Here is a 22,394-nt window from a genome sequence, read left to right on the forward strand (position 1 = left end):
TAAGGCAAATCTAATACAAATTTTGTAAGACTGATGAAGAATTTATTTAATTTTTCTTTTATCGCTGCTTATTATACAAGGTGTTTTTTTTTAGTCTACAGAGCTAAGAATTAGATTAATGAATAACAAAGAAGAAATTTCCACACAACTTCTCTTTAATACAGTAAATGAACTGCCTCAGAGGGTTACAAAGATGATATTTAAATGCACCATAGTACTTTATTCAATAAAAGCACTTCCTCGATGAGCGTATAGACCTGTTTCAATTTGACTACCTCTTCTTATGGACCACACATTACATCCCATACACAACATTCTCGACGGCTGAACGTAACATGTCGCCAGGAATGCTCAGCGCAGCCCGTGATATGTTGCCCTTAAGGTCGTCAAGATCAGAAGATAGACCTTAGACTTCAAATAACTCCGCTTGAAAAAGTCACATGGGGTGAGATCTGAAGAGCGAGGCAGTCATGCAAGTGGAACAAATATCGACTTATGACCCTTTCCTCTGTAAAGAGATGGTGCAACAGCTGCTGTACCAATAGACTAATGTGCGGTAGTGCTCCGTGCAGGAAAGTTACCTGACCCAGGAATTGCCTCTGCTAAATTTGTGGAATGATAAAACTAGTCATCATTTTATAACCCTTTGTGTGGTAATGGTATTGTTCTGTGATCTCTGTTAGAGTAATGTTTTCAAAAAAAGAATGGTCCGATGATGAAATATTCTGTGAAGCCACACTAAACAGTGACATTTGGTGAATACAGTGAGATTTTCAACACTGTAGGGAGTAGTTTAAATGCCCATACATAATTGTGAGAATTAGCAGTTCCATTTAGGTGCAAATGAGTCTCACAGAGTTTGGACGGCCAAGTATCGACCATCTCCATTTTGGCAAGAAATGTCAGAGCAAATCCTGTTATCATAATCCTTTTTTTTTTTCCAATACCTGTTTATCATAATCCTTTTTTTTAATTCCTGCACAGTATTCCTGTATCGGTAGAAGTGGAGAACTTTCCGGAAGACTTTTCTGTACCGTCGAAAGATTTAAATTCAATTATCCTGATTCTACTAGTAATGATTCCATGGGTGTTCGTCAACTATTGCAGTCGCGGCATCAGTAAATGTCTGTTCTGACACCGATTTCCGCCCTCTACCAGAGCGAACTTCTAAGGATCCTGTTTCTTCCAAATTTCTGAATATCATGCCTTTCAACGTATCAATAGAAACAGGGCCTTTACGTAGGTTGTTATGACTTCTAAACTAACAAAGAACGGCGGCTGCGTTCGACTGTGATGATAAAATAACTATAAAAACAAGGCGTGCTGAGGAAAAGTGAGACTCATATTGAACCTAGTTAACATTCAGAACGTCCTTTAGAATTTCCCCCTTAAGTTTATAGATTGAATTAGTGGTGCTTCTTTCGTTTACATAACGATGCATTTGCATTTTCAAATTTTACATGGGTTTCAAGCAAATTTTCAGCTTTGTAGGCTACAACAGCGTCAAATTTTCTCTTATTGGTAACTTTTTGAATTACACTTTTTTCACGGTATCGTTTTTCTGACGTCGGCCTTAGCTCACTACCAAATTCGGTGGCATTGCTGCTGGCAGATCGAGCTACAGATGTCTGTGAGTAGTTTAAAAAAGTTTAGAAAAATTAGTTAAAATTAAGTTTGAAAATCGCCCCGTATTTCTGTATTCCTTTACAAGCTGTATTGCTGTATCGCATCAAAGTTCTTGCGCTTGCTTTGGTATTTTTCTGTTGAAAATACATTTATATCAGTAAAATGATAGCAATGATTTTAAAAAGACTTTTCTACTTTGAAATCGTTGAAAATAAGCTTAGTTTTCTTTCAAGAATGATGAATTTACCGAAGATGAAATGGACCTGCATGCACAAAAATGTTTGCATCTTTTACAACCAGTTTTACTTAATATAAAGCCTTACCTCAAGCACTATCACATGTTGTTGTTACTTTATTTATAAAATGGTTTCTTATTAATAGCTTAATGCATTTTAAAAATAACTCAAGGTATAATATTCGATTTAATGCCTATTTTCAGCATCCCCGGAAGTTTTTAGAAGAATCATCTCTCTCAAGTCCTGCCCTGATTGCCCTCTTTTCTTCTTCTATGGAGTACTATTCTGTTTTGCTGATCGAGCTTGACGCACTAATGGCTTCATCTGTGCTCTCTATTTATCTTCTTTTATGGCCTCGGGTTTTGTGGACGACAGGGAAAAAAATACAAATTTCCGGAACAGTTTTTTTTCTTTGACTGAAAATAAGACGATTCACATTATCCCACCACTGCCGGATAACGAGCATTGAGTACTGTTCCGCTTATGGACTGACATGAAGGGGACTGATTCCTGATTGTTTGTTTAACTGGTCGATGTTGATCTAGGATAGTAATAAGTCTCGAGAAGTCCTGAGAATCTCAGTTAAGTAGGTCCAGCTTGTTCGATATTTATAGCCGAATCTGCAATTGGCAAACGGAAAATGATTTTCGTAACTTCTACAGTGAAGAAATTTATGTGATGAGGGTTTGATTTTTTCTTAAGTATTTTAAGTGCGGTTTCGTTCATATGTCATGAAAGAAACTGAAATCATTTTTATTTAAATATAAATATTTGTGTTGCTGGAAAATGTCTAGAAATTGAGCACCTTGATATTTGCCTTTCACCTTCTGTAATCGTAATAAAACAGTCGTAAATGTTTTTGGTTTTTAAACTGTAAGATCTTAATATTAGTAAGGATAGATAGCCGGAAACTTTTAAACATAATAGGTTAATTCAGAAGTCAAACAACAAAAATCAGTGTTATATTTTCAAAATTTTCGCAGGACTAGTTTCGAGGTTTGCGGTTTTGCAGCTGAGGATGGTGGTTCGGTAAAAACCATCGAAACTAGTCCTGCGAAAATTTTGAAAATATAACGCTGATTTTTGTTGTTTGACTTCTGAATTAGTGTTTTATTCGGCGTGTTATTGTGTCTTAATAATAGGTTATTTCAACAGATTAAAAAATATTTTATTTTTTTCGCTGTTGTGCACTTTAGTTATCTAGAATCAAGCAAAATACTATTCATCATTCAATGAATCAGTTATCTTTAATAACTATGTGTAGTGTATATCTTTCGATATACGTGTAGTGAATATCTTTCGATACTTTTATTCCAGGAAGTATAATCTAATGACTATGCTATATTTATTTATGACAATACAGCTTAAAATTATTTTGTTGTCAATGGTTTTGACGCTGTTGACAAAAGCATTAAAAACAATCCTGCATGTTTACATAAAGATCTTTACGTCATATTTGAAAACAGACGCATGAGCAGCAATTCAAATGAAATATATCTAATGCGACTGGAATGAAATATTTTGAAAACGCTCAAGTGCACATTTCAAAATGATAACCTATTAAGAATTTTGGAGCAATTAACTTATTAATTTTGTTATGTCAGAAAGCAAGGCCGTCAGAACGCACTAAACACACTACGCAAGGCATAAGGGAAAGTCGAATTTGGACGAGTAGAATATCATGCTATCAATTTTTTAAATTAAGTTTTACATAAAAATTAATGTATCTGCTTATTCATTGTAATGAAATATTAAAATTTAAATAGTTAAAAACAGATACGTTATAAATGTATATAAACATAGTTCTAGGTTAAGCTATAGACTGCGATGTTCCATTATATCGGCTATGCTTTCGTGCGTAATCGTCACCAAATGCGCAAGGTTTAGTTTGGTTTATTTGATTATGGCAAAACAAGCTAGGGCTGTCTACCGAAGGAAAGGGATACCTTCGTGGACGAATATCTAGGGGAAAATGGCTCGGATCCACGTTGCACACAGGAAAAAACCACGAAAATGTCCATGCAGCTAGGCCGTTCGAATTAAATCAAACTACCAGTCGAACTACCAGTGCTTCTGTGATTTTAGCGCTCAGCTGCTGGTGGATCCCAAATGCGCAAGAGTGCAGAAATTGGTTCGTCATTCGTATGAAACCTATTGTTATACATATATAGAAAGTATTGGTATTGAAGTGAGTATTTTTCATTTTTATCCAATCGTAACTGAAAACAGTTATTTTGTAAAAAAAATGAAAGCTTTTAAATTTTATAACTATTGCAAATATTATTACAGCATAAACTGCCTTAGAGTTCATGATATGGCATCATTTGCTTAATTTAACAATTATTGTTAGCAAAATACTTCAAAATATTGATACAAAAGTACAGCATAAGTATTAATAGCGATACAAATTTTGTGAAATATTTAAAGAGTTTTAACAATTTCGTGTCAGATGCACGAGAGCTGTGTGATGACCTGGATCCCAAGAAAGAAATTCGAAATCAGGAGGGTAAAATCATATTGGGCAATTTGATTACGAACATACAGATGAAATATTACTTCCGACAAAAGCCAATTTTCAATGGACTTGCTTCATGAAAATATCGATGTAACGCTGACATCATTAAACGAAAGTTTTAAGCAATTAAAACTATCATCAAAGTAAGCTTTTATTTCCGTATAATTCATAAAGTCCATTAGATTTTTTTATTGAAGTAAGAAACATAAGAAACGAGCAAAATTATCACCGGGGTTCGAACTTCAGACATGCTAGCCGGAACTTGCTTTACAATTACACCACGAAGGCACGCGATAAGGAGAAGAAAGTGCCTTATAAATGAAAATGAAATTAAGAATATTGAATTATGCATTAATTGTGGACCAGTGGAAGCAGTATACACAGACGCCGTTGCTAGAACTATAAATAATAGAGCTATATTTGAAGAAAATGTGTTTAAAGCTTACTTATATTTGGAATCGAATGACATCAGTTTAAAAATCTTCAAGAAACTGTAGTTTATTTTAATATGAATGAATTCATTTTGTCTAAATTTATCAATAGCTTTAAAAATATTGTTAATTATTTGTGTTAATTTATTATCGATGAGTGCCCGTTTTGTGAAATTAAAGTTATTAAAAATTTAACGATCAAAAATGTGTCAAATCAAAAAGAGAACAATTTCATATTCTTAGAATTTGCTATTTTTCTAATAATAAAGCCCGAAAAATGTTATAAAATACTAATAATAACCATAATTTTAGATAATTTATTTTTGTTCTTTCAAGGAGAAAGTTAACTATTAAATTAGTTAACTTTCTCCTTGAAAGGAATGCACATTTTTGCATGAGAAAGCCAAATACCGTAGTCCACACATTTCCCAATGCAATCTAAATTTATTTTGCATTTTAAAACTATTTTATAATGCAAATAAAAAAGAAATTTTATTTATTCTCTTGATATTAGAATTATGTAGTGTATTTCACTCGTAGAGTGGAAACAGCATTGTTTTTATCGCGTAATTGGCAATGAAAACAAAAGCATCGGATAATTACGAGTTACGCTTCCCTAATGTTAACACCAACTTTATACTCATGCATTCAATATGAAGCTTTTTCTAAAGTAAAAAGAGACTCCCTTGTATCCTTGCATATTACTATTCAATGTAGATGATTTCGAAATAAAAATTACAGCTTTGAATCGGTGAAACACATCCTTTAGAAACTCATATTCTGTTATCATCTCAGAATTCAGTTCTTCCTACCTACTTCCAAGCGATCATTATTCTCCAAATATACCACACGATACATAATAGCACATTTGAACATTTTGTCTCGACCCCTGTAATTTTCGTAGGCGTACTGTAATTGTTCTGTTTCATGCTCGTAGCTCGTGCGGCAGACAATGTAAAGAACTTCTGTTTAAAAAAAAAAAACTATTTGACAAATCATAAGAGATTTTACTACTGAAAGCTCTTCTGTAAAGTAATTTTAAAAAGCATTTTGTGCACAAATGGTGCATCTCAGTATTTCAGTAACTATGAAAGCATCTTTAAATAATATTTGTTTTTTGATTTTTGCAGGTATAAAGAGAAGATTTAGTGACAGAATAGTCGTTTGAAAGACTGGTGTATTAATAAAGTCTTAGAGGTTTGAAGTAAGTCATTATGTGCATCTTATACAGTAATACAATTATCACTTTTAAATTACCCTCTTCTCCTTTCTAATGTAAATCAGGGTTGGATTGAACACATCACAACAGACAATTAAAACTGTGATAAGTTCTTATGTATATAAGATGTACTTAAAAATCTGGCATTACAAGAAAAGTATAAAAGTAAACTGCACGCTACTTTACCATTTATTATATTATAATGAATTTCTTGTAATTTAAGGTATTTCGATAGGAAGTAATGTAAAGTAGTCAAATCAATACTTTTGTAGTAGAGCCAAGCTTTTGGAACACGTCTATCTCGTGCATGTTATATAATGTGCTGTTAGCAACAACATATTTTACATTATACGTTATTAGGATAAATATAATTCTAGCTTCTATTGTTTTCAAAAGAAACTCCAGGAAGCCATGTTTTGGCATCTTTCTATTTCAGCGTAACATTGCATTATAATGTGTTCAAGTCGGGCATGTGTTAAGTAAAATCGCTTAAAAAAATCGAGTTTTTAACTTCTGTTTTTATACTTTATTTTTCTTAACCGATTACTTTTATTCCTTCAACAAATGTATATCATATACTAGATGTAATAAAATTAGTGTGGAAAATATTCTCGCGAAACTTATGTCAAGTTAACAGTGAATTCGAATGCTTTCATGAATTAGAATCATAGGATAAAATGGAAATATATTTTAAAAATTCTTTACTGAAACAAAAATTAATTTCAAACTTGACTTTGTAAGAATTCCTCGCCCCCCGTCGGCTTGTATATGACACCCTTAAAGAAGTCCATAGAAATGGTCCTTTGAAAGCCGGGATGTTAGAGAAGTCCTCACTTATCTCAGAAAAATGTACTCAGAATATTTTCCTTATTGCGTCTAATTCAATGTACTTGTTTTCTGGCTGTTAAAAAAAGGTTTAAATTTTGAGGAGACAGTGTCAGCGCTAAGTCAGTTCCCCTCTTAATAAAAATACAGACGAAACAAAGCTTCGTCATGACCAAAATATTAACTATTCTGTGTTCAATTCTTTGAAACAGGTAATTTTAAAGAAAAGTGACAAAATAAACATCCTCTCATCGCAGCCACGCGTCGCAGTTCTTAGAATTGAACTACTTGGAAAAGGTTCAAATTGGCAAGTGCGCTGAGGCAAGGGAATGTTTGCTTTCCCTGTCTGTATGAATAGCAACCAACAAGTGGCAACACGTGTTGAATTCTTGGCTAACCAGGAAAATTTCCATGCTTTGAAGCTTTAGTTGCGCATCTTAAATCGTGGGTGGCTTTGCAAGATGCTTGTCTATACAGCCCAGCACTCTTTCTCTTAAGGCATGATGAGGGTCTGTTGGAAAACCCAATGGTTGAATGTATTCTCGGCTATACTAGCAGTCTCTAACATTTATAAGAATATTTTTCCCAGGTAATTTATTTCAATTATGTTCTTCATTCAGGACATGCCAGATTATTAACACATATTTCTCATTTAGTTTATTTGATCATTTGCGATTAGAAGGATAGCATTTTCTACACATTTATAAACTTCGTTTTGTATTTACGTTGTTGTAGGTTTCAGATCTTATAAATTAACTTTAACATGAATTATTCGTTATTTGTTTACGACTGATTTTGCTGTATACAAATACTTTTCAAAATGTTTATGCCATTGGGTGTATTGGTTTCATTTGATATGATAGATGTGATTAAAACATATATAATATTGTTTCGTTAATTGCCATGCATGGATATGTACATATATTATAATGATTTCCTAATAATTTCATTATAATTTAAATAATCCGATTAAACAAGTTGTAAGGAAAAGTGACAAAATGTTGTTACTGAATCAAAGTTATTGCCCATCTATAATTCGATCTGTAAGTTAGTTTCCGTTGTAATTTTTTTCCTTGTGAATACGAGGTAAAGAACCGTAACAAATAAAAAACTGTTTATTGATATCACATGTACTTGGATTTGTTGCAAATTTCGCTTTACTAAATTGTACAATCAAAATTTGATTAATTGTGTTTTATAAAAACTGTTTAATGGTAAATACGTTCATAAATTTTCAAGAATTGTTGCTTCATTTTTATGGTGTCTGTGGTCATAATACAACATTCGTTGACCCTATATATAGCTTCATAACTTAACGTAGTTTGTTATCTGTTTTATAGGTGCGTGAGAATATTTTCAAAAACATGTGTCTCGCCAGGAACCGATAAAAACTCAAAGTCGTGAGAGTAATTTAAAAAAAAAAAAAAAAAAAAAAAAAAAAAAACACGTGTTGCATTTAGCGGTGCATCATTTCTTGAGATCTCTGTATCAGTTGATTGTGGTATTATTATCTTTTGTTTCAGGGACAATTTCACGAACGAAAAGCAGTAACTCCGTCGCCTTTGTTTTTTGCTTTTTTTTTTCTAATTTTTTGTGTAGATATCTTACCCAATCCTTTCAGGAAATTAATCTTATATTAAAATGGTATATCATCTTTAGATTCTCTTTCTTTCAGTCTAGTTGCAAAGTAATGATATGTTTAGAGAAGAACAAAACTTTTTCTTTGTCAGTTTTGCTAAGCGATAAAGATTCGGGCCTATTTTGCAATTGAAAAGAAAAGATTTTCCCTCATTCAATAAACCTTTTCTCAGAAGTTTTTTTTTATTTAAAAAAAACCTTTATTCTAGTAATATTGCCATGAAGAGGCCTATTTTTATCGCAACCTCTCTTTGGCTTCTGTCAAACAGAAGCCTCAAGTAAACAAATACAGAGACCCCAGACGCAAAGGTGCATTTATCAATTAACTATTGGCAGTTGCATCCCTAATCTCGAGATTTATTGACAACCACTTTTCCCTAATTGGCGCTGAGTAAGTAGATGCTGGAATTGACCAGCTTAGCAAGAAGTAAGCAGCACCAAGACTGATGAGATAAAACGCTTCAAGATTAATATGATGATCCGCAAATCACTTTTCTACTAATTTGTTATTGATAATCTACATTCTTCAGTCACTACAGAGTGTAGACAAAAATGTTTTCAATGGAAACTTATTAATGCTCTACTTTTTTTTTTTCAAACAAAGACATTAATCTCGTTTGCACATAACTCGTTATCGAGAAGAGCCTCGTAACTAGGAGACGTTACGTATTAAATATCTCAATCGTTTCTCAACAGATATGACTTCTTAATACATTGAAATATAGTTTTTTTACTGCTACAAATTTTAATAAGACATATGCGCATAGTATTCATTGCACTCAGCCTCAATGTTTTAGCAAAGGTTTAGTTTGGGGGAGGGAGTAACTTTTATCTAAACCCAATGTTTTTGTAACTGTATTCTATTTATAAACTAAAATTTCAGTTTCGGGGTTGCAGCCCCTTCAGCTTCTTCCTAAATACGGCCATGTACTCAACGATGTCTGTGAGGGGAACAGAATTGACGACTGGTACTTATAACGCTAGGAAGGTACTCTTTCTAAGAGTGTAAAGTGCAGAATGATGAAAGGAGTGAAATAATATTAATGACAGAAACTAGGCGTTTAAAAAAATCTTTTTGCAGAAAAGTGCTTAAAGGTATAATTCTGCTAAAAAAGCCTTCAGACATTTTCTGTTACCAATATTGTGATCTGTCTTTCAACTAAAGACTTAAATCCGACTTACGATATAAAAAAAATCTTTTTTTAATTTATTTAATTGTAACTGTACGAATTTTAAAATTTTAGATTACTCTAAAAGAGAGTTCTTAAATACTATGAATTTTAATCCAAGTTCTTTGATCTGTTATGATTAATTAAGAATATTTTTTTCATGTCATTTATGTCATGCATATATAAGCGCAGATATCTAAGTCTAGATATAGTCTATTAATTTTATTCTAGCAGTATACGAATGTACTAATTTATTACAATTTTTATCTGCAAATGTATTAACCATTCTCAAGTTTTGCTCACATTTTGTTGCTCACAACTGCATATCCACTTTTAAAGATTAATTATATGTCTCGGTAATTATTTTTACTACTTTATATTTGCAATTAAAATTAATATTGTATGTAAGTGTTTATATGCTCGGAAACGCTTGATGTAATTTTATTTTTCTGCCTGCGAGAAAAGTTTTGAGTTCTCAGTGAAAACTACCCAGACAGAAATTCCCCTCCCCTGCACATACATACACACACACCGACTGATACCACCAATTCTTTTTAGAGAGAATTTCTCATGGACAAGAATTATGTGATTTACCTTTTACTAAAGCTGCAAACATATATTTATCTCTCGGCAGAGAGCCTAAACATTAAAAAAAAAAAAAAAAAAAAAAAAGAGGTCTTCGTCTCCATTTTTGATTTTTGTCTGGAACGTTTTATTATTTGCCGTCTAAGGGTAAATCAAACAAACAAGATCCTACTGTGTATTTTAAAGTTTGATGCTTCTATCAGTAATAGTGATAAAAGTTTTTATGTATGATTTTTATAAAAGATTTTCATATAGCACTTCTGAAAAAGAATTTGAAAGAGAGAGTTAGAGAGGAAATTAATATTTAGGTTCTTGAACAAAATAGGCGAGTTATTCATATATATGTGAGTGTGTGATTCCTTATTTAAATATTTTAGTTCAATTTGTTTATGTCTGCAAAATCTAAAATAGGAAGGTAAATAAATAATTTTCTATGCTGAAAATAAATACGCTCGTATCTCAATGTCAAAAAGATGTGCAAATGTTTAAGATGAAAATGCTTTTCCCTTCCTCGTGGGTGTGATATCGATAGCTTCTCATGGTGCATTGTAAGCAAAGCTTTCAGTTACGAGTCAGTTAAATACGCATACTTAGGGCATCTTAAAACTAGAAGCATAGCGAGCAGAAGAAAGTATTCGACTATTTGGGAGGCGGGCGTTTTCGGGTTTGTGAAACTTGCATTTCGTATTTTGAATGAGTTTATCTGAAAGAACATTATAGTTCGACTGTCTCCAACGTAACCCTGGCTGGCATTCTGCCAAAACACATAGACTCGTCCAAAAGGGGCGTTATTACTTGCTGCAAGGTGAAAGTCTTCTTTTCTCTGGAAAGAGAGAATTTGTATGCTGGAGGGAAAGAAAGTCCGCATCCTTCCGCCCTATTTTGAGAATAATTATATTTAGATTATTGCAATGCACGTTAGGATCATTTACTTAATAAAAGAAATGCCTTTGTGGAGGGCATTTTAAGGGAAACTGATTCGTATTCATGTTTTACATTTGGAGAAAGCCATCAAACTTCACTGGCAGCCTGCTCGTTTTCTAGAATTTGAGCCCGTATGGAAGTAATGCTCGGGGGCTGTTGAACCCTCATAATTCACTCAAATGGTCCTGTTGTTATGAAAAAAAGGCGAGCCATTTATTCTTTTCTTTAGGAAAGCTAGAAAAATGCGCATCGATAGAGGGCAGGTTCTGAAAAAGTGCTGTGCGTAGGACCACAAGTGGTCTTAATCAAATCCTGCAGCGCATTCCACAATAGTAGGAATAAAACGTGTTAATATCCATGTTAAAAAACATTTTTACAAGTATGTGGAAATGAGATTACCAAGTTATCCTGTCACGAAAATATTGTATCGTCGAATCTATACACTGAATTGATAAATCAAAAAAGAAAAATAGGTTTTTTTGGGGTTCATCGTTCCAAAACTTGGCTTTGGAGATAAAGTCCATCTTTGTCTTCAAAATTACCCTAAATCAATGAAGAATTATAATTAACTTTTGTGACTTGTTAGGTCTGACAATTCCAACAACTACTATTTTTTAATACTTGGTTTTGGTATCGCTAATACCAAATAATTTTCATAAATTTCGCTCCATTATTACGCAAATAAATTAAACAAACAATTTTTATGTTATGGATTAGGAAATTGTGTGTGATTATTGCAGCTTAAGGGTGAATGATGTTTGAAAAGACAAACGATGAGTTTCGTGTTTAGAATCTTCAAGGATCAGAAAAATGTATAACGACGTTTCTAAAATTACTGTTAAAGGGAAGATTTTTGTTTTGAAAACTTAAGCATAATCTCATTAAGAAGCAGATTGTTTCTTTTCTGCCTGCTCTGTACAGGTTGTCTGAAATTGGTGGCTACAAGTTTTATTTCCTTAAATATTAATCCTACCCATACCTATACTTTCAGTTATGAAGGTTCTGAGCTTAAGATGAGAATCTAATAAGAACATTTTAAATAGTGGCAAAACAGTTTTGTAAATATAAACTTGAGTTTTTTATATGATCTAAAAAAATCCTGATAATAAAATGTTTAATATATTTAATAAAGTTAAATGCAGAACGTTTCATGCCTTTGTAGTTTTTTTTTTCCACTCTGGAATTATGAGAAATCAACTGTAACTGCCTTCTCTTTAATTCGAAATCAACTGCCTTCTCTTTAATTCGAACCTTGTATCTTCAACTGCCAATGACATGCTAATTACATAAATCAAGCAAGCGCATGTGAAGAAATGCGATAATCTCTAACATTCTCCCTCACTTAAAGGGCAACTGGGAAGAGGGGCAAGACCGGTCGTCCAAATACGGGTGTCTATCACATTTTAGTTTGGACTTCAGTGATTATCCAGTTATTAATCCAGGGTTCCAGTTATTAACTAGATAGTTGACCCGTGAAAAGTTTAGGAATTAATGATAGTGAACGCTTTGCATAAGCAGATAATGAATATTTTACAGCCTGGACATTTTGCTTTATGAGACTTAAATGTAAGTTCTTTTAACAAAATCATTCTACCTGCGGTGCTGAAACGATCCGTATAAAATTCTCTATAATTAAAAATAAAACTTTAATACAAAATGCATGTCTAGGTTAACAATTTTTAGAACACAGAAACTGTAACTTTGTTTTTCGAAAGCCCTGTCTAATGTAAGAACTAGCCAAATGTTTTCAGAAACTTTCATCCTAATAAACAAATTTCCCTTTAAAACGCAGTTAAGGCTTTCTGAAAGTCATTAAATAATATTTTGATGTATCTGTTTCGCTGAATATTTTGATTTGTGGAGTACCTCCCTCTACATGCATGTTATTATTTTTTACCTTCCCAGAAGTAAACTGCGTTCTCTTTTGACTGCGATTATAGGTAACATTTTAAAAATCACCTTCGTTTTGTTTACAAACTTCACAATCCTGACTTTTTTGGGTCAGGGTGTGTTTTTAGTAACTTCTCTTCACTTTCGTGCGAGATCTCTTGAAGACTCTTGACTTGCGAAATGGAAGAGCGAATTCCATTCGCATTTTTATTCTGACTGCTTTTATAATTGTGCTGTAATGTGAAAATTAGCAATTTACATCTTTTAACTGTTGCAAGTGTCTAAAACATTTGTAAAATTTTTCACTATTTCCCTGAACTGTTTATAACTCCTGCCGCTATTTCTTAACACTTTCTAATAAATTGCATAATTCTAATCTTGCAATAATATACAGTCGTAACATGTTAGGACATTTTACAAGAGCCAGTCCTGCTTCCCCCAATCTTGAAATCCTAAATGGGAAAGGGATTCAGGGGAGAAAATAATTATATACATTAATATATGCGAATTGTATGTGAATCAGTATAATTACATGTGAACAATATGAAAGAATCACATGAACTGAAATTTAGCAGGGAAAATTTCTTCACCAAATTCTTACCGTTATAGCAGTCTGAAAATGGTGTGGGATTTATTTAATTAACTTAATAGTTATTTTATTCTAAAGCAGCCTTTCGCCTTTGTTTTCAACTCACGTTTTTTTTTTTTTTTTTTTTTTTTTTTTTTTTGGCAGAATACAAATTGTTTAGCGCGCGTGTATTTAAATGAGGTAGGAAGAAATTAATATTTAAGGGAAGGTTTAAGAAGGTGAAATCAGAGCGTGTTCAGCCTGCCTGAAGACCACGTTGCTATCATTGATTTCCTAGCGATTAGATTTCTGTGGCGTTGAACTGTTCTTGCCATTAGGATTGTTTACGCCGACTTTTCGAGTCAGAGCCTGCTTGCGCGATAATTAAACCTGTGGCTAAACTTAACTTCATATAGGTTATTCCTTAACTTTTGATTTAAGCCAAAAGTGCTGGCTTCTGTAAGCACGACTTGGTGCCATCTGTAAACTTCATTTGAATTAATAGAGGGTTCTTTACACCCTTCTCACGACTTTGTCATACTCTTACGACTAACTTACTCTACTTATAAAATTCTCTAAATAGTCTTCTAACGCTTAATTTACTTTATGACAGCAAAACATGCGAGACGTTATAATGGAACTACAAATTCCTGCTTGCGAAATTTCGCCAAATTCGTGGCTGTGCCTATATAATTTTTCATATGAAGAAAAGAGTTAAATTCGCGCCCGCATATATTATATAAAGTGTCCGGGCATTTGATGATATATAATAATAATAATAAATCTATCACTAAATGAATAAAAAAGAGAAAAGGAAATGTAGATATAATTCACCAAAACAAAGTATAGTTTTCAGCCTTTTCCCATACGTAACATGAATATACGTCAATTTTCTTAGAATATCCTTCATGAAAGCATCTGTCCTAAAGTACATAGCTTCGTGTGCTTTTTTATAATCGATTAATCAACGAACCAAATTTTAATATTCGCACAACTTTCAGGAGTCAAATGTATTTTTATTCGAGAAAGGCTAATTTTAAGCTTGAGCAGAACACGAAGCTCAAATAAACAGCTAACACAAATTAGCTAATTCTAATTTATGTATGCGAGTAGAAGGGCTGTCAATTAATATTGTTACATTTTTTTTCTTATCATATCCCTACAATTTAAGCACAGTTTTAAAATTGATAAGAGGTGATGATGTTCCCATGCTTTATCTTTACTTTTACCCCGACTCATCAGTCAGCGAAGAAGTTTTAATGTATTAAATTTCGCGAATATGATATATGATTGAACCTAAATTTTATTTGTAGCGACAAACAAGTTTACCACCTGGTCTTTTAATCACAGAGTTAAGCTTCTTTGAAAATAAAAACTTTAATCCAACAGCATTATCACATTCATAAGTTCTCTTTCTTCACTTTTTAGTGTTTCCGAAACTATATTTTTTAAAATTTGAGAAACTATTTTTTTAAACATTTTGCATTGGTTGTAGTAGAATCAACGAAACGAAACTCTTTAAAACATATTCTTGTAGAATTTTTTTATTTCTTTGATACTTCGAACAATGCGTCACATTTAATAGCAATTTTTACACTAAAAACGGAACAAAAGATTGATAATAAGTTACATTTCATTTTCAAACATCCTTAGTCTGTTGATGCTATTTCAGTGAGCCTTTATGTGCTAGATTTACTGCAATAAATTGTTGGTATTTGTGTCGCCTTTTATATTCAGCTATTGGATTTTGGAAAGCTTATGTCGAAGTAAAAGCAGCACGATCTCTAGTTCAAATTAAAGAAAAGTAACAGAGAATTACTGATGTTAGCAGCATGGTATTTCCTAGGCTAATTTAACTTATGTAGCTCAATACGTTAGTCCAAACAAGTTAACTTCATTTCGTTAGTCTTAAAAAAATTATAATACTGTATAGAATCACAACATGTAGTATATATAATAGTGTGAAACATCAACATTTTTCTAAATAAATTTGTTATTAATTCTTCTTTTTAGTTACCTGGATTGTTTTTAACAATAAATTGCTTAAATACCTCTAGATATGTTCCAAAGTTGAAGATTAAGTTGAATATTTTTTTTTTCAAAATGTATTTCTAACTTTCTGTAGCTAATCTGGCGCCCTTATATCCGTTTACCTGACTCACTCGCCTCATCATCGTCCCGGTTTTGGTAGCTGATAGTTAACAATAACCATTACTTTATATTGCTCTGCAATTTTTAAAAAAATGTTGTATCTATTTGAATTAAAATTTCTTTCTATTCTTTTATAATTAGTGTATTATATCTTTTACCAAGAGCTTTAATTTTTCATTGCTCGAACAATAACTTTTTTTAATATTATTTATTACACGGGTTTTATCATGGCATTGCCAAAATATGCTAAATGCTTAGTAAAGGCAGATGAACTTAGGAGCATTAAAATACATCAATCAAAAATTAGTTTAAAATTTAATTAAAAGCATTTAAAGCATGAATTTAACGAAGAAAACGGACGCTCATTCTACATATGTAAATGAACGATATTTAATTCAGTTATTACGACTTCCTCACTGTAGCATTTTACTGCCGATTTACTCTTGTAGTGTCGTAGCTAATTTACCGTCATTTTTTATATATGAGAAGTAATTACTATATTGAGACCATTCGCTAAAAGCGAGTGAAAAGTACACGAAATTTGCATACTATTGCATGTTCGTGTTATAAAACAGAAATATCTCTAATCTGTGTGCATATATTTATAAAATGCTTTCGTTCAAAAGTAATAAACTGAAATTGATTTCTCAGTTGTATTTAACATACGAAAAGCTTAAGTTGGTTTATTGGTTTATTAATGTAACACATAATTAATTATTGCATTTGCGTATGATGATAGAAATTTTTCTCCAAATACGCAGTATAATATAGCAAATGTGTTAATTCTATTAATTATATTTGGACTATTAATTTTAAATAACTTGCTATAGGAGTTCATTTATAAGTATATAAATGCAATTTAAGTCCCAAAGTTTTTAAAATTCAAAATCTTGTAACAGCTTGAGAGTTAATTAAATTACCTTGCTAAGAAGAAGGTCTCCTTTAAAAATTTTAAGCATCTAATAGTTACGCATGGGAAAGAAAGAGCAATCTAGTGTACTAGGATAGGTACCATTTAATTAGATTAAGATTTGACGTAAATAACAGATAATAGAGTATATTGGTTTAAAATATCAAGCACTTAAAGTGTCAGTCTTTACTCTGAAGCATAACTCTATTAGCTTAACTGTTTCATTAATGTTGCCTTGGAAAACAAGTGCATGCAATGATGAATAATCTCACGAAATATGAAGAGTTTAGTTTTAATGTTTGTCTCTATTTGATTCGAATTTTCTGAAAAGAAAATTCTAATAATTAACTAATTATATTAATATATTGGTGTTACTCATTAACTACCTGATAAGATAATTTTTTGTCGAAGTAATTTATCTTACGCTCTGATGAATCGCCAATGTTTTCATCGTAGACATAAATCACAATATAAAGAAAGATAAACTGGAGGAAATAAAAAAGTGACACATGTTAATTTTTTTACACGTATTATATTAGAGGCTTAAATATGAAGTGAATTTTATATCACTATTTGGGTGATACTGCTGTGCTGAAATGTGTCAGATATGAATTATAAAAAATGCACTAGTAGATAAAGAATGTCTAGTAGTCGTTATTTATTTCTTAAAAGTTAGCAATCTTTAATGCACATACGAAAGGAGGAAAATACGGAAAACCGCTCTTAAATATATTTATATTGCAACATTTTCGGAGCTCGTGCGTCACGAAGATACCATTATCGTAAGTAAAATACTCCAATATTCCAATTCAGAAGTTGAAGTTAATGTTTCATTTCTGGCACTAGCACAATGGTAGTCATTAACGTGAAGGGTGGTACGCTTTTCGTTTAATAGATCTATGTTAGAGATATTAAATCCGCTTGTGTGGCTAAATTGTTTAGAATACTTTATTTGATAAATGGTATCAAAGTGAATGACCGCCACACTGAATCAGAAATAACGCTTTAAATGTGCCAAAACAGTCCCATTGATTATTTGATGTAGATTAGAGAAGCGTTAAATATATTTTAGCTAATAAGCACTCTCAACTCAGCGGCGTAATAGATGTCTCATTGCTATTTAATGGAAGTGGAGAATATTATTTTATATTTAAATAAGATTTAAGATCATGGTCGATGTAATTTCTGTGTATTTATATTTGTGTATTCTAAGATTGTTCTGAATGGTGAATACAGAATGTTCAAAATATAAGCTCTGAACTAAACAGAATTCATAAATGTAAATTCTAAAACATGTTACAGGAAAATATGCAGTGTTTTGATATTTCAGCTATCTTTTCATGCCTTTTCTTTTGCGAATTTCATTGTTCTGCTTTAACTTCGATTTAATATTTTTTATAAATTTATTAGTAAATTAGCTAATTGATTATGCCATAAACCTGAATTTTAGTTCCTTCGTGAATTAGGTATTTTTAATAATATTTTAATTCTCTATACTAGGTATATATTATCTAGTATTTTATAACGTTGAACGTTAGAGGAGAAAAAAGATAAAAAAGAATAAAGCTAATAATCTGAGCTTACTAGAAGTAGCACGTCTGAACATATTAAGTGCGAAGAAGGCCTAAATTTCTAATTTCTTGATAAAATCGCTATACAGCACGAAATAATTTCAAGTATTTAAAAAATTTTTGCTTTTTCCCATTTTCTTTGGTATTTTATTTTGTTCATCGACATCACTATTTGGCATGTGCCTTAAACCCTAAGAACAAAATATGATTCTAATGTACTAAGTAGTACTAAGATAGTAAATATTTGAGCTATTTTTGGACAGATGCTCACTGAGAGGATCAAATTACCCTCTAATTATTTCCCTCCCAAGCAAAATTAATCAGAACGATTTCCCTTTTCTTTTCTTTTTTTTTTTTTTCACATGAGCTTCAACTTTTACTTCTCGCTTTCAAGACTCAAAAATAATATTGTATAAAATAAAGTAGAATCATATTCATTACAGTAAATATAATTGGGTAGTACTTGAAAAGATTAAATATTGTTCTCGTGATGAATAATATACTTCCATATTTGAGGTAAAAGTAACTATTTAACGTAAACGATTTATTTTTAAGCATTACATAATTTATTTTAACTAAATGTAAACTTGTTTTCAAGCATTAAGCTCTTATTTCAGTTTTAAGTTAAATATTTGGCAAGCATACTAAATTTTTTTTAAAAATGTAATACTTGTAACTATTGATTTTTCTGCTGTACAATACACACGTTATGAATTATTTGATTTTTCATACCTCTTTAAACAGCTAATAAAGTTAAGTTTTCTTTAATCCCAAGTACAACTCTACTGCATTTCATAACCAAAAGCAGTGCACTCATATTTTGTTCCAGACCCAAACACCGAAGCAGACTTAACAAAATAAAAATGTCTCAAACAAGAGAAGCACATAAGATAGGGCAGCTCAAGTACAGGTATAGTTATTCCGAGCAGTGTAGGAGATGAAAGAGCTAAATTATCAAGTACGCATTAAGGAAAGAGCGGTAAAAATATTTCAAACAACTTTTTCAAATACCCCTTTTCGTATTTTCACACTTCTACTGAAATCTTCGTTTGTTAATGTCCAAACAAATTTTAACGGTTTATTCGGATAATCGAGACGGTATTGCAAAAGGAATCGAGACTGTATTGTTTACAAATGAAAAAAATAAAATTATACTTTTATAATATATTAACGCTTTTTGATATAGTGAGAGCAAGCTTTAGATTGAGAAAATATAGCAAGTAGCTTTTCTTACTGTATAGGTGAATCATAATTACTTAATTACATTTATAATTTCGCTATAAAATAGAAGATGCATGTTCTGTAACTCAAGATTTTCAAATACCTCTCAGCTAAGCATGTAAGTTGGATTGAGAAAATAAATAAAATTTATGGAAGTTGGATTGAGAAAATAAATAAAAATTATGGAAGTTGGATTGAGGAAATAAATAAAAATTATGCGTACACTAAATTTCAAGAAAAAGCATTTAAAATAAATTCTTGCTGGAAGGAACATTTATCAGACATACACTACAAGGTCGGGTATGTTGTTCCGAATGACAGGGAAGCTGATTTATTTTGCATAATATATTATCCTCTAAAGGAATAATCTTGCTGTTCATGATGCATTGAAACCTGAAGAGAAAATAACAAGCTGGCTGATAAGCAGAATTTGAAGCGGTGTCAAATTTTTATGCTGTTTTTTTTTTCTATTACAATCATGTTATATTTTAGCTTATTTTTATTGCTGATGTTTTGAACTGTGGCTTTTGAAAATTTTTTAATTGTTAATTATTTACCTTCTATATTGCGTATTCGGTACCCAAATAGGTAAAATGAGGTGATTAGTTAGTGCCGTCTACAGTAATTTTAGTAAAATTTAAATCAAGAAATATTAATCTTTCCTATTCTAGATTAACGATTTTCAGAATTCGTTGCAAATAACAGCTCTGATCAGACCTGTTTTTAATTATAGATTACTTTTAGCAGCGATGTCTTACAACGTTCTCATTGAAGATGTATAGAAGTTTGGTTAATGCTGTTAAAAGTAACAGTGGTGTGCACGCTGACTAATCGTTCTTCACGTTAGTAGCTATTTTAAAGAACGGAATTAAAAAGCGATTTCTAACTTTTCAACACCGAAGAAAGTCAGATAAGTGAATATAAAGCAAACTTCATGAAATATATCGCCTTATTTTACTCTTATCGTACTAAAAAAACGTAAAGACAAAGATCAGCTATGAAATGACGAAATATTTGAGTGATGAAAAATTTCAGTGTGATGAAATGTATTTAATATGATGAAACATTTTAGTGTGGTGAAACGTATTCAGTATGATGCAAAATTTCTGTAATTTAATTAAATATATTCCTTACTACCTGATGTTTATTTGGGTTTTATGAGAATCAACATTTGGCACTTACTGTAGATAAAGTTGACATCGCAAAAGTGCAGCTTCCAGACCATGCATCCATTTACATAACAGAAGATGTTTTCTATTCGGAAGAACTAAAACTAGTATGACAAATACATGTTTTATTAAGGCTGTTCGCACATGTTTTAGACAATTTTCACTGTATTTACAGAAATACTACATCTAACATTTTTGTATTTTAAATGTTCCATTGTTAACCCTTATTCTTCACTATCTTTCTACACCGTAATTTCCAGACAATAAAGCCGTTTGTAGTATCGGAATATATATATTGTCTCATTCCTCTTGAACAGTTTTCCAGAGTTCAAGGAGGTTGCACATCGACGTTTGGACAATCTGCTTTTTAAAAGTCCACAAACGGAATAATCCGTGGGGGATTGATTCATCAGAAGATTTAGTAGAGATATGAGTGAAGGGTATGGCTTTGACACACGTTTGTTGTTAAATTTTTTTCCAGGAAACTAACAGTGGATTTTGACGTGTGGTTGTTTGCCTTGTCTTGATGCAGTTCCACTGATTGATGCCACTGTGGATAAAGAAAAGTTATTTCATATTTGAAAATTGGGTGTAAAATATGTTTTTGATAATATGTGGAGTTGATCTTAACAGTTTTCTTCACTCTTTTTAATTTTTCTTTGTCGTTATATCACAAACCAACAACAATCATAAATCCCTTTGGAAAACTTTCTTTAGATTCTTTGAACAATGTTCTAAGATTTGTTTCTTCTTTTTGATGATAATAAATGGAAATATTTTTATTGCGGTCATTTAAGTAGACCCAAGATACAGTGTGACAACATTTTTCCATTTTTGACCGAATAATTGTTTCTCATAGAGAATTCGGCAGCGCGTTCTGCTTACGGCGATGTGTCGTGAAGAAAGACGATACATTATGTTTTTCCCCCTTTTCAAGATGCAAATCAGCATTAATCACTTTGTTTACAGTTAAAACGGAGCAATTTAACGATAACGCAATTGTCCTTTGTCTTCTAACAAGTAAATCTTCTCTCATTTGATACCGGTTTGCCGGAACCGAAATGAAAGCTTATGTCACAAGTAGAAAAACTGTGAAATCTTAGGGGCAGAGGGACAAGCGTTTAGGAGGTATAGGAAAAGTATCAGTAAAAAGTATCAAACAAAGTATCAGTAAAATGTTGGAAACATGACAGCAAACGTCGCTAAATTGCTCGTTTCACATATTTATATGAACTAATAATATGGTAAGAAGGTGGAGATCTCAATATAAAGGAAAAAAACAACTCGTTGAAAAGAAACAATACATGTTGGGATGTTGAAAATGTGGCTTGTTATTGACTTCAGACAAAATCTATTACAAGAGACAATCAATGTACAACTCATCAAATAAACATTAAGAAGGGTAGAAAGACAATTAAAATTGGGCACATTTTACAAAAGCGATAGCCTCACACTTTGCACACTCATTATTTGTCAACGAATGGAAGCAGTAATCCATTGGCGCAATCCACATTCCAGGTTCGTCGCCCAAGTATACGCTGTTATAAATAGCATATGTAATCAAGTTCTTGAAACGATGAGCACTGAACTGATATAATGAAAAGTCTGCAGGACCAGAAAACTATCGCGATGCCAAATGTGCTCCTGTGTCTCGATAATGATTGTGTCCATTCTGTAACGAACAAACGATTTGTAGTGTCTGAAGAAATGAATATCCAGAGGCTAGATCTTTCCGTACATCCTTCA

General features: G+C 31.9%; 2 protein-coding genes across 4 annotated transcripts in view; one reads left to right on the top strand and one right to left on the bottom strand.

Moving 5' to 3' along the window:
- The window catches only part of Syn (synapsin), a 377,780-nt gene that overhangs the window by 236,493 nt on the left and 118,893 nt on the right, over positions 1-22,394 (bottom strand). The gene's annotated exons all lie outside the window — the stretch shown is intronic.
- Timp (Tissue inhibitor of metalloproteases) overlaps positions 1-22,394 on the top strand; it is an 84,232-nt gene that overhangs the window by 18,257 nt on the left and 43,581 nt on the right. For 2 of the 3 annotated variants that reach the window (XM_035370609.2, XM_035370617.2), the window contains exon 2: positions 5,939-6,012. The gene's annotated coding sequence lies outside the window, so the exon portion shown is untranslated. Of the gene's footprint in view, positions 1-5,938; positions 6,013-7,284; positions 7,442-22,394 lie in introns of those variants that run through there. The other variant, XM_035370625.2, reaches the window with a different exon arrangement.

Source organism: Stegodyphus dumicola, chromosome X1 (genome assembly GCF_044657685.1).
Source record: "Stegodyphus dumicola isolate Sdum_Otavi_A_Nest chromosome X1, ASM4465768v1".
NCBI lineage: Eukaryota > Metazoa > Arthropoda > Arachnida > Araneae > Eresidae > Stegodyphus > Stegodyphus dumicola.